Source organism: Pseudophryne corroboree, chromosome 6, assembly GCF_028390025.1.
Source record: "Pseudophryne corroboree isolate aPseCor3 chromosome 6, aPseCor3.hap2, whole genome shotgun sequence".
In the NCBI taxonomy this organism is placed as follows: Eukaryota; Metazoa; Chordata; class Amphibia; order Anura; family Myobatrachidae; genus Pseudophryne; species Pseudophryne corroboree.
This window is the reverse complement of record NC_086449.1, coordinates 49679633-49694609: the sequence shown is the minus strand read 5'-3', so window position 1 is coordinate 49694609 and position 14977 is coordinate 49679633.

Below are 14977 nucleotides of genomic sequence, written 5' to 3'. Positions count from 1 at the left end.
TGAACTCACAGACAGACTGGGGAATATGACATTACGTACACAGAAGGTGATGGGGTAACAAAATAAACACAAAGTGAACAGAGACGCCCAGAGGCTAAGAAACTGGGTGTCTCCCTAGTATTAGGAATGCTCAGATGGAAAAAGCAAGATGTTGTGTTTTAATACTTAGAGAACCCGAAATGCTGTTGCTAAGGGCAACAGCAAAACCCTAAAGGGTTACCAACGGGTGTGGCAGTAAACTCCTTGGTCAGAGATGGAATGATAGACATAAGGAGAGTCTCCACTATCCGAATCCTCACTTGCAGTGCACAGGTTCAGCTTACTGCCACTAAACTGACACCTTGCACAGTGAGAAAGGATTTAGGCAGGCAAGTCTGAGAATACAGCCGCAAACTTGCTAAGTTCACAGAGTAGCAAAAGAACCCCAGCAAGTTAAACGACTGACTCCAGTCTTACTGCTAGGTCTGGATTGGCAGAGTGTAGTACCAAATCCCCAGGCCTATTTGCAGTAAGCAACAACAAATACAAAGCTACACAGTACTGGCTAACTTTCAGGAACTAACTAACCAACAAAGATTCAGCAGCATCTGCTTAACCTGAGAAGAGGGTTTATAAAGCAGGTGCTGTCCACGCCCCACTCAGACCTCACAGACTGAGCACAAAAACCAGCACCGGATCCCCTGCCGTGCACAGAGCCTGTAACCACTTCACAGCAAAAGACCCAAACCGGAGTATCAGCTGCGCTCAGGTTACTCCGCTAGCACTTGTCTCCCAGTTGCCATGACGACGTGGCAGCACAGGGCAGGAGACCCTAACAGTACCCCCCCTCTGACGAGGGGTCAAAGAACCCCTACCACCGGGTTTATCGGGGAACTGCGAGAAGAAAGAGCGTATCAGTCTGGGGGCATGAAGATCACAACTGCGCACCCACGACCGCTCCTCCGGGCCATACCCCTTCCAGTGCACCAAAAATGACAGCCGACCCCGAACCATCTTGGAGTCAAGAATCCTTTCAACAACAAAGTCCCTCTGGCCACGTATCAGAAGAGGGGAAGGTCTTCCACTGGAAGAAGGATTACTAATCGCCCGTTTTAAAAAGGGAACAATGAAATGTTTTATTGATACCCAAAGAACGGGGCAGATCTAACTGAAATGCCACCGGATTGATAACCCTGGTGATCTTATAAGGGCCGATGAACCGGGGGCCTAACTTATGAGATGGCTGTCTCAACTTCAAATTCTTGGTAGACAACCAGACGAAGTCTCCTAATTTGAAGCTGCAGGGTCTTTTCCGCTTATCAAAAACCCTTTTGGTCACTAATGACACAGACACAAGGGCTTTCTTCACTTTCCTCCAAATACCTCTAAGGACCAAAACCACAGAGGAACCACCAGGCGTGGAGTCCAGGGGGTCAAAAGAATTGGCCTTAGGATGATGCCCATACACACAAAGGAAGGGAGAGATCCCTGTAGCAGAGTGAGGCGCGTTGTTATAGGCAAACTCCGCCATGGACAGATGAGCAACCCAGTCAGTCTGAGACTTGGAGACATAACACCTGAGGAACTGCTCCAAGGACTGGTTCACCCTTTCAGTCTGCCCATTAGACTACGGATGGTAGCCTGACGACAAGCTGACAGAAATCTGGAGATCGGAACAAAATGCCCTCCAAAATTTGGCCACAAACTGGGATCCGCGGTCAGATACCACATCAAGTGGCAACCCGTGGAGACGCACAACATGCAGCATAAATAATTCAGACAGGCGTCTGGCCGATGGCAGCCCAACCAGTGGAACGAAGTGCGCCATCTTCGAAAACCTGTCAACGACAACCCAGATGGCTGTCATCCCCGAGGATTTGGGCAAGTCCACCACAAAATCCATTGAAATGTGGGTCCATGGCTTAGATGGAATAGAGAGTGGATGCAATGGGCCAACAGGAACCCCTCTAGGAGTCTTATTTCGGGCACAGATGTCACATGCCCGAACCCACTGATCCACATCCTTAGCCACCGAGGGCCACCACACCGCCCTAGATAGCAACTCCCGAGTTCTGGCAATACCCGGGTGACCTGCCGACTTCTTGGCATGGAATTCCAGGAACACTCGCTGTCTTAACCTAGGAGGCACAAACAAAAGACCTACCGGAAGGTCTGGAGGAGCCTGCTCCTGTGCTCTAAGGACTAATGACAAGAGGTCCTGGGTAATGCCCACTTTAATACATGATGGGGACACAATGGGCAACGGCTCCTCGGTGGTCTCCTGGATTGGAGCAAAACTCCGCAAGAGCGCATCAGCCTTGATGTTTTTTGACCCAGGGCGATATGTTATCAAAAAATTAAAGCAAGCAAAAAACAAAGCCCATCGTGCCTGCCTGGCATTGAGACACTTCGCTGACTCTAAATATGCCAGATTCTTATGGTCGGTGAGAATTGAGACCACAAACTTAGCCCCCTCAAGCCAATGTCTCCACTCCTCGAGTGCATCCTTAATAGCCAACAATTCCCGGTTACCCACGTCATAATTCATCTCGGCAGGCGAAAATTTACGGGAAAAGTAAGCACAGGGATGAAGGCGATTATCAGACACTCCCATCTGAGAGAGCACTGCCCCAATACCCATCTCAGAGGCATCCACCTCCACCACAAAAGGACGCTCTGGATCTGGGTGTCGCAGCACCTTGGCCGAGACAAATGCCCTTTTGAGACGGGCAAAAGCCGCTTTAGCCTCACGAGACCAGTGAGTAACATCCGCTCCTTTCTTAGTGAGTGCCACCAAGGGCGCCACTATAGACGAAAATCCAGCGATAAATCGTCTATAAAAATTCGCAAAGCCCAGGAAACGCTGAAGCGCCTTCAAACTAGTGGGCTGCACCCAATCCAGGACTGCCTGTACCTTGGAAAATCTCCATTTGGAAACCTTCTGGGGAGATAATATATCCTAGAAATGCGATTTGCTGAACTTCAAATTCGCACTTCTCCAGCTTCGCCCCAAGCCGGTGGTCTCTGAGTTTCTGGAGGACTAAGCGTACATGCTTCCGATGTTCCTCCAGGGAATGGGAGAAGATTAGGATGTCATCTAAGTATACAACTAAGAATCTATCCAAATATTCCCTGAGTACATCGTTCATGAAATCCTGGAAGACTGCCGGGGCATTACAGAGCCCAAAAGGCATCACCAAATATTCATAATGCCCTGAGTGGGTATTAAAGGCAGTCTTCCATTCATCCCCCTCTCTTATTCGGATTAGATTGTACGCCCCGTGTAGGTCAATCTTAGAAAAAATGGTGTCAGTACGAAGCTGGTCAAACAAAACCGAAATGAGAGGCAGTGGGTATGAGTTTATAATCGTGATACGGTTCAATTCCATGAAGTCGATGCAGGGTCGCAACGAACCGTCCTTTTTACCCACGAAGAAGAACCCCGACCCTACTGGAGACTGATAAATCCCTTAGCCAAGTTCTCCTGAATGTACTCTGCCATAGCCTGAGTCTCAGGACGTGACAGGGAGTACAACCTGCTCTTGGGAAGCTTAGCATTCGGCAACAAATCAATGGCACAGTCATAGGGGCGATGGGGAGGTAGTACCTCTGCAACTTTTTTGGAGAACACGTCCGCAAAATCTGCATAAAACACTGGCAATCCTGGCAAACTTAGCTGTGAGAGCCTGACTGGAAGGCTCAAGCAACTCCTGAAACAATCAGTACCCCAACTAAGAATCTCCCCAGAGACCCAGTCAAATTGAGGATTGTGGGCCCTTAACCAGGGTAACCCCAACACCAATGGTGCAAAAGTACAGACAGTCACATAAAAGGATAATTTTTCAGAGTGTGTGGCTCCAATAAACAAAGAAATCTGGCTAGTGCAAGAGGTAATTTTACCTTGGGATAATGGTTCCCCGTTTAACCCACAAATCTCAATTTCCAATGCCAAGGGTACTAAGGGAACAGAGTGTTTCAGGGCGAATTGGCGGTCCATAAAAACCCCGTCTGCCCCACTGTCCACAAAGGCCTCGGTCTTGACAGTTTGACCGAGGATCTTCAAGGTCACCGGAATGATAAAAGTCTTCTTTGGAAATTCTGACTTCTGGCCTGACAGGATATTTCCCATCACCCTCAGGCCCTGAAGTTTTCCGGCTTTTCTGGGCATGATACTACCACATGACCTTTATTCCCACAGTACAAACACAACCCCTGCTGTCTCCTCCGCGTCTGCTCACGCGAGGAGAGGCGGGTAGCCGCAATCTGCATAGGCTCCTCGGAAAATTCCTCAGAGTCTGAGGTTCCCTTGGGAAAGAAGGAAACCTCGGTCTCCCTTTCAAGCCTACGCTCTCTCAGCCGTCTATCCACCCGGATGGATAACTGCATGAGCTGATCCAAGCTATCAGGCAAGGGATATTGTACCAGTTGGTCTTTTATCTGGTTAGAAAGACCTCTTTGGTACTGGTGTCTCAGGGCTGGGTCATTCCACTGGGTATCATGGGCCAACCTCCGAAACTCCGTACAGTAAACCTCAACTGGCCTTCGCCCTTGCTTAAGGATCGAAATCTGAGCCTCGGCTGAGGCCGTCTTGTCAGGGTCATCATACAACATGCCCAGTGCCGTAAAAAAAGCATCAACACTTTTAAGCGACGGACAGTCAGGGTGCAACCCATATGCCCAGACCTGTGGGTCTCCTTGTAGCAAGGAAATCACTATGCCCACCCGCTGAATCTCCGACCCAGAAAACTGAGGCCTAAGCCGGAAGTATAGCTTGCAGCTCTCCTTGAAACAAAAGAACTGCGAGCGATCTCCAGAAAAATGATCCGGGAGATTTACTTTCGGCTCCTTAACCCCTGAAGGTGCTGCTGCGGCTGGAGCTCCGCCAGCGGCCTGGGAGGTGTGCATTTTAATGGACAAATCATTAAATTGTCGAGTCAGGACCTGCACCTGATCGACCACCTGTTGCAACGTATTTTGAGGGGTATGCTTCATATTCCCACAAAATTTCAACAGGAGTATTAGGCTGCTGAATATGATATGCACACCAGTGCCTGCAGGAATGTACTGGTGTCTGAACTGTTATGCACACCAGTGCCTGCAGGAATGTACCGGTGTCTGAACTGTTATGCACACCAGTGCCTGCAGGAATGTACTGGTGTCTGAACGGATAGGGATGCAAAACAAATGAACTCACAGACAGACTGGGGAATATGACATTACGTACACAGAAGGTGATAGGGTAACAAAATAAACACAAAGTGAACAGAGACGCCCAGAGGCTAAGAAACTGGGTGTCTCCCTAGTATTAGGAATGCTCAGATGGAAAAAGCAAGATGTTGTGTTTTAATACTTAGAGAACCCGAAATGCTGTTGCTAAGGGCAACAGCAAAACCCTAAAGGGTTACCAACGGGTGTGGCAGTAAACTCCTTGGTCAGAGATGGAATGATAGACATAAGGAGAGTCTCCACTATCCTAATCCTCACTTGCAGTGCACAGGTTCAGCTTACTGCCACTAAACTGACACCTGACACCTTGCAAATACAAAGCTACACAGTACTGGCTAACTTTCAGGAACTAACTAACCAACAAAGATTCAGCAGCATCTGCTTAACCTGAGAAGAGGGTTTATAAAGCAGGTGCTGTCCACGCCCCACTCAGACCTCACAGACTGTGAGCACAAAAACCAGCACCGGATCCCCTGCCGTGCACAGAGCCTGTAACCACTGCACAGCAAAAGACCCGAACCGGAGTATCAGCTGCGCTCAGGTTACTCCGCTAGCACTTGTCTCCCGGTTGCCATGACGACGTGGCAGCACAGGGCAGGAGACCCTAACATCTGTACAGCGCTATTAAGCAGCAAGTATACCACGTGTAATATTGCTAAACGGAACCGTCAGGAACCAACACGGGGGTAATTATATTCAAGCAAATGCTGTCTTCATGAGACTGTAATTAGTGTGAATCTGTTGCAGGACATTCATTTTAGTAATACACTGGGACGCCAGTGCAACTATATATAAATACCAAATAGGAGAGTAACGTTTTACACCTTGTTATGATGTGTCTATAAATATTCAATTATACCTTTATACAAAGTGTAACTTTTAGTGCTGATTTACAAGCTTTTAATCACTCATTTACTATTTACTAGATCTTTTATGTATAATAGCTACTAAATTACTAATACTTGTATGTTGTGATAAATGTTACTTTTTATCAAAGATTGTTAATATGTATCAATATACAAAGTCTCACTGAGTTATTTATTCTACAATGACAGACCACACGTATCTAAATCCATAAAGTGTTTCTAAGCGCAGAGTTATTTTTCTTTGTTCTAATTGCTTTTGTTGTGCAGCTTAGCAAGCTGTTTTACTCAGCAGCTTTAAAGAGACACTGGTTTTAATGAAACATAAGTAATCAGCGCCGGTTTGTGAAATTTGAGACTGTTGTCTCGAATTATCCGTTTTTTTCCTATCTTGTAGACACTACCTATATTTATTGTATGTGTTGTTTTCCATACCATTACAGCATTAACAGACTCATTACTGACACCAGATAGTCTAATTAAAGAAATGTGTTTAACTACAGAAAGATTACTAACGATTCTTACCTTTAGCAGCAGCAGCAGCATACTATGGATGAGTGCACACCAGTACAGATAAGAGGACCCTGCTGTGTGTGATCATGTGCTGCTGTCTCTCTCTCCTGTCAGGGGTTCCCACAAGGGAGGATAATGAAAGTTGTCAGCAGTGACTACTCAGCAGCTACAGCAAATCACTGTTTTTGCAAACTCCTTAGTGTCACTGTCACCCCTGACATAAGCTAAACAATCTGGGAGATTTGACCTACAAAGCAGGGCAGCAGTAGATTTATGACTGAAGCAGGAGCCTGAGGTAGGGGAGTGCAAAATTGAGTGGTGGAATCTTGAGGTTCCCCTTACAGTAAAATTCCCAGTCACAGGGGAGCAGAGTGCGGATTGTAACAGGTATAGGTAGTCAGGAGCTGACAACGGTCATGTATTGTGAGTTATTTGACCAGATATTAATTCAGGGAATCAGTAGAGACTGACAGTCCCATATTATGTATGTTTCTTATCACACCATTCTCTTCCCAGAGCGGTCATCTGCCCAATTCTCCCCCTACTCAGAAAGCAATGGGTCTGTGGTCACTCAGAATAGATGCTACAACTGAGACGGTATCAGGATGATAGGTCAACAGGCCTCTGTTTGATGGGTTCAAAGGGTCGACATGACAATAGTTACAAATTTGGGGGGGATTCAGTTTTTTTTCAACTTTTGCTTAATTTACAATCAATGTCACAAATGATCACCTGTAGTAAGCCGGAAGCATGGCGAGTGAAGCGTTTGTACTAATGGTGGTCACATATGGTTAAACAAAGAAAATAAAACGTGTCAACCATTTTTGTGTCCACCTTTTTACCTGTCGATCTTATATACTGTCTACCTTTAACCTGTTGACCTTTTGACCATGTTGACCTTATTCCTATTGGCTGTCAGTTTAATTACTGTAGATCTTTTAATACAGACTGACTGACACGCTGGAGATGGGTTTTTTTGCCACCACTCCCCATTACCTCCCACGAAACGGCCACTTCCTGTCATTCACTTGCGATTGAATACTCACTGTGAGCGTAATCACAAATTGTGCGTTTGCCCTGTCGCAGTGGCATAGCATACAACAAAGGATCAGGTCACTATCTATGGGATTTCCTCCTCTCCCAGTCCATTATCCATTGGATTCCCTGCACTGGGATGTATATATATAACTGGTGTGGTCCTCTTCAGGAGAGATTTTTAAATGATTATATGCTCTTGGTGATGGGATCAGAAGATCCCTTCTGTATTATTATAGTATTTATTCTAGGCCCTATGCCCTTCTCTGGTAAATTTGCTTCCCTTCCCCCTCTCATAGCAGCTGTTCCTGCTCCCTCCTTACCTCATTTTCTTTTTGCTTTTCCTCTCTCCACTTACTCATCATCCCTACTTGTTACTATGGTTTTTACACATTCCCTGGTGTGTCCTGTCATTTCCATAACCTCGCCCTAGGTTTTCTCCTTAGGGATCTTTGTGGCTTTGGTCATTCATCGAGGCATCAACCCCTCGGCAATACCTCTCCCTTGCCATGATTTTACTGTTATGGTTTTTTTTCACCCTTACTCCGCTCTCACATTGGCAATCTTCCAGTAGTCCTCCAATTCTACTGCAATTTGGTCATTTTTAGTATCCATGTTCTGCTCGCCTTGCCCCTGGTCTCTCAGCGCTCTTCTCAATATGATCCTCCACTACACTTAGTGGTTAATTTAGGAAACATTGGGTTGTAAAAACCAGCACTACTGTTTGTGTTTATACCCAATATTTAAAAAGGCAATGCTTTTACTAGCTAGAGATGGGTAATAAAAGCATTGCCCTTTTAAATTTTGGGCATAGTCATAAACATGATCAGAAGTGGCGGTTTTATAACCCAAAGCTTCTTAAATAAACCCCTTAGAGTCTAAAGGCTAAGGGCTAAACTCTCCCAATAAGATAATTATAGCACTGTAATTCTTTGTGACAAAATGCTGATATAATTTTATTACAGGTAACTCATTTTAAACATATTTACCCGTGCCTGCCTTCTAAATCTCTGCAATTCTTTTATTCTACCAGTTTTAAGAAACAAAAGCAGATCTCCATTCTAATCTGAACTTCTTTATCCCTGAATTTGTTATCTCCTATCTGGACCCTGTTATGAAAGACCCCGGCATATGAGTGAGACCCCTAGAGCCTTCTACTGAAATCTTCTGCCAATAACCACAACATATTGTTCCCATGGAGTTTTATACACACCAGTACTTAGGCTGTCACCTGGACTTAAGCTCAGACAGTAGGGGCTCATTCAATACAAGGGTGACAGCAAGATATGGCGGGGTAAATACACATACACTGGAAGAGTAGAGGTAGTCTGCAGAACCAGCATGAGCAGGGTTAATTGCAAGTCTGAGCATCAGGATTGGTAAAAAAAAAAAACACAATTATCCACAACTGTAAAACGTGTAGTAACATATCTCCCAACATGACCCTCTCCAGACAGAACGCTCTGCTCCTCAACTTCCCTCTTATGTATGATTGCTATCATCTTTGATTAAAACATCTTTCTTGTCCACTAACCTTTTTAATGCAGGTGTCCGCAGTCATAAAATAAGAGAAAAGTCCAGAAGCAGAGCGTTTTGTCCCTCCTAGAAGAGTCATGTTGGGAGGTATGTAGTAATGGCAGCAACTCAGAATCCACACAGTATGTAAATTGAATAGCTTTCAGCAATAATAACAGCATAAAGTCCAGCACAGCATACACTTACATAGCAGAGGTCAAAATGGTAATCAGCAGAATGGTAATCACTGAGTAAGGATTTACACATATGGCTTTGCAGTTGATAATCAGCATGGATGGAAGTCACTGTGTAGAAATAGTAGTACTTGCAGTTAGTACATACAAAAATAAAATTCCACAAGAACGTAGTAACTGGAAACAGAAATGGCAGCATATGCAGGACAGGAGCCCAGGACGATACACATGGAATGAACCAGGCAGCAGCACTGAGGTATAAGCTATCACTGGCATTGGACATGCAGCACTACCTGGGCAATAACAAAGGTAAGAATCAATCAGCAGCTGTGGAGAGAACCAGCCTCTCTAATGAGATACTCACATCAACTGCGTGATGGCACGTACAACCAATCTCTGGCTGCCAAGTTAATCTAGCCCCAGAGTGCCCTGCACTACCCGGCATTTGTGTTTGCTCAGCAACCATTCGGACCAGTGGCCCATGCAGCAGAGTTACGCAGCATCCCAGCTGCTTAGCAACAGCCATAACCCGTTGAAGTGATGAGTCATGCTGGTGACTCATAACAGACCCTCAAGGTAATTTCAAATAATTCTATCACATTCTTCTAGGTCATACAACTGCCTCAGTTTATACCCCTAATGTGGGCCCAATTACCTTTCTGGCTTCCTTCTTTACCTAAGCAGACAAACAATTGGGAAGCTGCTCAATCATACCTGGAGGTAATTATATATCAGGTGCTGGAAGGGGGAGGGGTCACAGACAAACAACAGACAAAGAGGAAGGGGGGTGCAAATCCCCAACCCCAAAAATTCCCTTCCGCACACTGAGAATTACCTGTAACAATCCCTGAACCTATCTGGTAATAAAATTCAGAGAATTCGTCACAAATGTTTGCAAACACATGTTTAGCTGCTGGCCACTTCACGGCTTCTCTGATACAGCAGTCCTAACCTACATAATAGCAGTGCCCACATAGGGCCATGTAATTTGTCACAGTACGCCTCATGATAAAGGCTTTTACTAAAACACTTCTAAACAGAGAGCTAACTTACCCGGGAGCTACCCCCAGGATCTCCCATTGGCACTACAAGGAACAGCATGCCTTCCAAATGCTGCTCCCATTCAATGCCTCATGCACACAAGCAGACAAACAATTGGGAAGCTGCTCAATCATACCTGGAGGTAATTATATATCAGGTGCTGGAAGGGGGAGGGGTCACAGACAAACAACAGACAAAGAGGAAGGGGGGTGCAAATCCCCAACCCCCAAAATTCCCTTCCGCACACTGAGAATTACCTGTAACAATCCCTGAACCTATCTGGTAATAAAATTCAGAGAATTCGTCACAAATGTTTGCAAACACATGTTTAGCTGCTGGCCACTTCACGGCTTCTCTGATACAGCAGTCCTAACCTACATAATAGCAGTGCCCACATAGGGCCATGTAATTTGTCACAGTACGCCTCATGATAAAGGCTTTTACTAAAACACTTCCAAACAGAGAGCTAACTTACCCGGGAGCTACCCCCAGGATCTCCCATTGGCACTACAAGGAACAGCATGCCTTCCAAATGCTGCTCCCATTCAATGCCTCATGCACACAAGCAGACAAACAATTGGGAAGCTGCTCAATCATACATGGAGGTAATTATATATCAGGTGCTGGAAGGGGGAGGGGTCACAGACAAACAACAGACAAAGAGGAAGGGGGGTGCAAATCCCCAACCCCCAAAATTCCCTTCCGCACACTGAGAATTACCTGTTTGGAAGGGGATTGTTACAGGTAATTCTTAGTGTGCGGAAGGGAATTTTGGGGGTTGGGGATTTGCACCCCCCTTCCTCTTTGTCTGTTGTTTGTCTGTGACCCCTCCCCCTTCCAGCACCTGATATATAATTACCTCCAGGTATGATTGAGCAGCTTCCCAATTGTTTGTCTGCTTGTGTGCATGAGGCATTGAATGGGAGCAGCATTTGGAAGGCATGCTGTTCCTTGTAGTGCCAATGGGAGATCCTGGGGGTAGCTCCCGGGTAAGTTAGCTCTCTGTTTGGAAGTGTTTTAGTAAAAGCCTTTATCATGAGGCGTACTGTGACAAATTACATGGCCCTATGTGGGCACTGCTATTATGTAGGTTAGGACTGCTGTATCAGAGAAGCCGTGAAGTGGCCAGCAGCTAAACATGTGTTTGCAAACATTTGTGACGAATTCTCTGAATTTTATTACCAGATAGGTTCAGGGATTGTTACAGGTAATTCTCAGTGTGCGGAAGGGAATTTTGGGAGTTGGGGATTTGCACCCCCCTTCCTCTTTGTCTGTTCCTTCTTTACCTACCTGACTAAGCTGACAAAGGGAAGACTCATTATTGGAGGATACTGTAATATAGTTCCAGTATGGCTAGATCCCCCAAGATTAAAATAGGTTCCTCCAACATCCCTCATTAAACACAAAATTTTGATGCTTGGAGTGTCCTATAGAGTTCTATAGAACATACTTAAACACTCTTTGCTTCTTCATATTATCCTCCACTCATCAGAGCTGTATTTAGACCTCATGGGGCCCTAGGCAAGATACTGATTTTGGACCCCCCTCCCTCAAACAATTCATAGCACTATACTTTTGTTCCTAGTTGCGATTGGCATTGCAAGAGTAGCTTGGGACGTGTGCAGTCTACTGATAATCGCTCAGTTGCAGGAACATCAGCATTGCATAGCAGTGTGAATGAGGCCCTAGGAAGTAGACTTAAAACCTGTGTCACATTTAAAGTAAACTGACCACCCACATACAGATGTAGCCACCTTTATCTTGACTGGCTGAGGCGTTTGTCCCGATTGAGCATACGCAGCGTACTGGGGCGTAGGGAGGCGCGCCTAGTCACAGAGAGGTGTATCTTATCGCACGGAGGCAGACAGAGCGTTGGGCGTTACCTTTACATGTAATACCTGCGATCATCCACCAGATGTCGCTTTTTACAATCACCACTGCGCATGCGTGTGGTCTCCCATAAAATACAATACTGAAATATATAGTAAGGACTACTTTACTAGTGCGTCTCGTTACGCTGCATACAGTATGTACAGCGTCTCATTATGCTGCATTATTTAATACAGTACAGACGCAAATAGTACAGCATATATGGTCCATTTACAGTACTTTAGGAATATGTAAGCGTCCAAGTCCCACAGACAAAGCAACATAAAACCAGTAGTGTACACTGACGCAAATGGACGTGTTAGAAGTTAATTATTGCCTAATGATATTAGGAATATTGTACAGTATGTTAGCATTCTAATTCCGTAGCCATTATGGCATAATCAAAACCAATGGATTTATTCATCTGGCTGCGGCAAAGTGGTGAAGTGTTCCACTTCCTATACTCAGAGTCCCGTGTTCGATTCCTAAAGTACGAATGCATGTTAGTTTTTTCCAGACACTTTATTATTATTTTTATTCACATAAACCAGGGCAAAGCTGCAGGAGCAGATGTACTGTTAAGGTTCTATGCACCATACGGTACACATACAATTCTGTAGCAGGGCAGACTCAATTGAAATGGCTACCGCCTGTGACTCCTTGCCCCATGGAGGCCCTCAGCTATGGAGCGAGTGACGGCATAGATTTTGCAGGCAACGGGGAAGTGCTGAAGGAGCATCAGAATCCCCTAGCAAACAGGGGCAATAGGGATAAGCGAGGTCTATGCACATTACGGTACACCGGACTTGATCGCATAGCACACTGGCAAAATGGCCGCTGCCCCTGAACCCCACCACGTGGCAGGCAGTGCTCTGATATGTAGTGAGAGATAGCATAAGTTTTGCAGGCTACGGGGCAATGCTGAAGGAGCATCACAATCCCCTAGCTAAAATACACAGGGGTGATAGGCATAAGCGAGGTCTATGCACATTACGGTACACCGGACTTGATCGCATAGCACACTGGCAAAATGGCCCCCGCCCCTGAACCCCCACCACGTGGCAGGCAGCGCTCGGATATGGAGTGAGAGATGGCATAAGTTTTGCAGGCTACGGGGCAATGCTGAAGGAGCATCACAATCCCCTAGCTAAAATAACAGTACACAGAGGCAATGAGGTCCCGTAGAATGATCAAATAATAAATGCTGTATAATGTACAGTATACAGACACAAAACAAGGAGTTTAAGCAACAGTGTGGTCTATAAAAGTTAGGGATGTGGTATGGTACAGTAAGTCTGCGGCCAAGTCCCCTTGCCCTTAAGGCTTAATATAAAGCCAATGGCAAGGTATCACTGCTTACTGTACATTTAGACATGAGCTTCTGTACAGTATCTGTCATGAGGTGTTTTTTTCACTGACACTATTATTTTTTTCTATTGTAATATACAGAGCTGGCAAACTAGCCAAACGGGGAATAATCAGCTTCTGCTGAATAAAATTAGATGCTACACGCCTATATTCTGTGTGTGACTGCGGCTCTATGAAATGAAATATGAAAATTTAAATATGAAATGCATTACTAATGTGCGGCATTATGTGTATAAGGTGTACTACAATATTTTCTGGCGTAACATAAAGAAAGGGCACTACTGCATGGTCTAATGCAGTGGTTCTCAAACTCAGTCCTCAGGACCCCACACAGTGCATGTTTTTCAGGTAAACCAGCAAGTGCACAGGTGTATTAATTACTCACTGACACATTTTAAAAGGTCCATACAGTAGGTGGAGCTAATTATTTCACTTGTGATTCGGTGAGGAGACCTGCAAAACATGCACTGTGTGGGGTCCTGAGGACAGAGTTTGAGAACCTGTGGTCTAATGTAAATAAAGATCAATGTGGTGGGGTGTAATGTGAATAAGGGGCAATACTGTTAGGAGTAATGTGGTACTATCATATGATGTAACGAGAATAAGAGACACTATTGCATGATATAATGTGAATAAAGTTGCAGTCTGTGTTGTGTCATTTCAACTGGGGGAATTATTGTGTTACCATGCCCCTTCCCAGCAAGAACATGCACTGTTTTGGGCTGGCACTAAATGTGCACATTTTTCCTATTTAAAATATAGGGGTAGGAGTGCCAAAATGGGTAATGGTGCTGGGAAAGGGGTGCAGGGTTAGAGGCAGAACTAGCATCTGTGCAAGGGGGCATCAGCCAAAATGTAGCCTAGGGCATCATGTTGGTCAGGTACGGCTCTGGTAATACTGTATACTGTACTGTTACTGTACTTTGCATTCAATAGAGATACTGTTTGCACACAGGTTTTACATTAATCCTTGGCAATGCTGCAGAAGTGTCTCATTAGGCAATCTAAAATATACCACGACTATGGGTGGGGATACAGTAGGTAAGTTCTGTCACCATAAGCTGTCTGCTGTGTAAAGCAGATTTCCATCTGGGATTTGTGTGTTTGTAATAAGTAAAAAACATTTTACTGTACATTTAGTGTATACAGTATTTCTCCCCCATAACGTCACATCATACTATAGTTACCCCCATGTACTGTACCATACCATACTGTATAATGGGATATTTATTGGAAAAGCATCAATATTAATGTACAAAAAAGTATTTATTACAACATCTGATTCCATGTACTGTACTTATCAAAATGTAGAGTACTCTTATTCAGGACTTATAAAACTGAAAATAACTGTTCATACACATCAATAACATTACT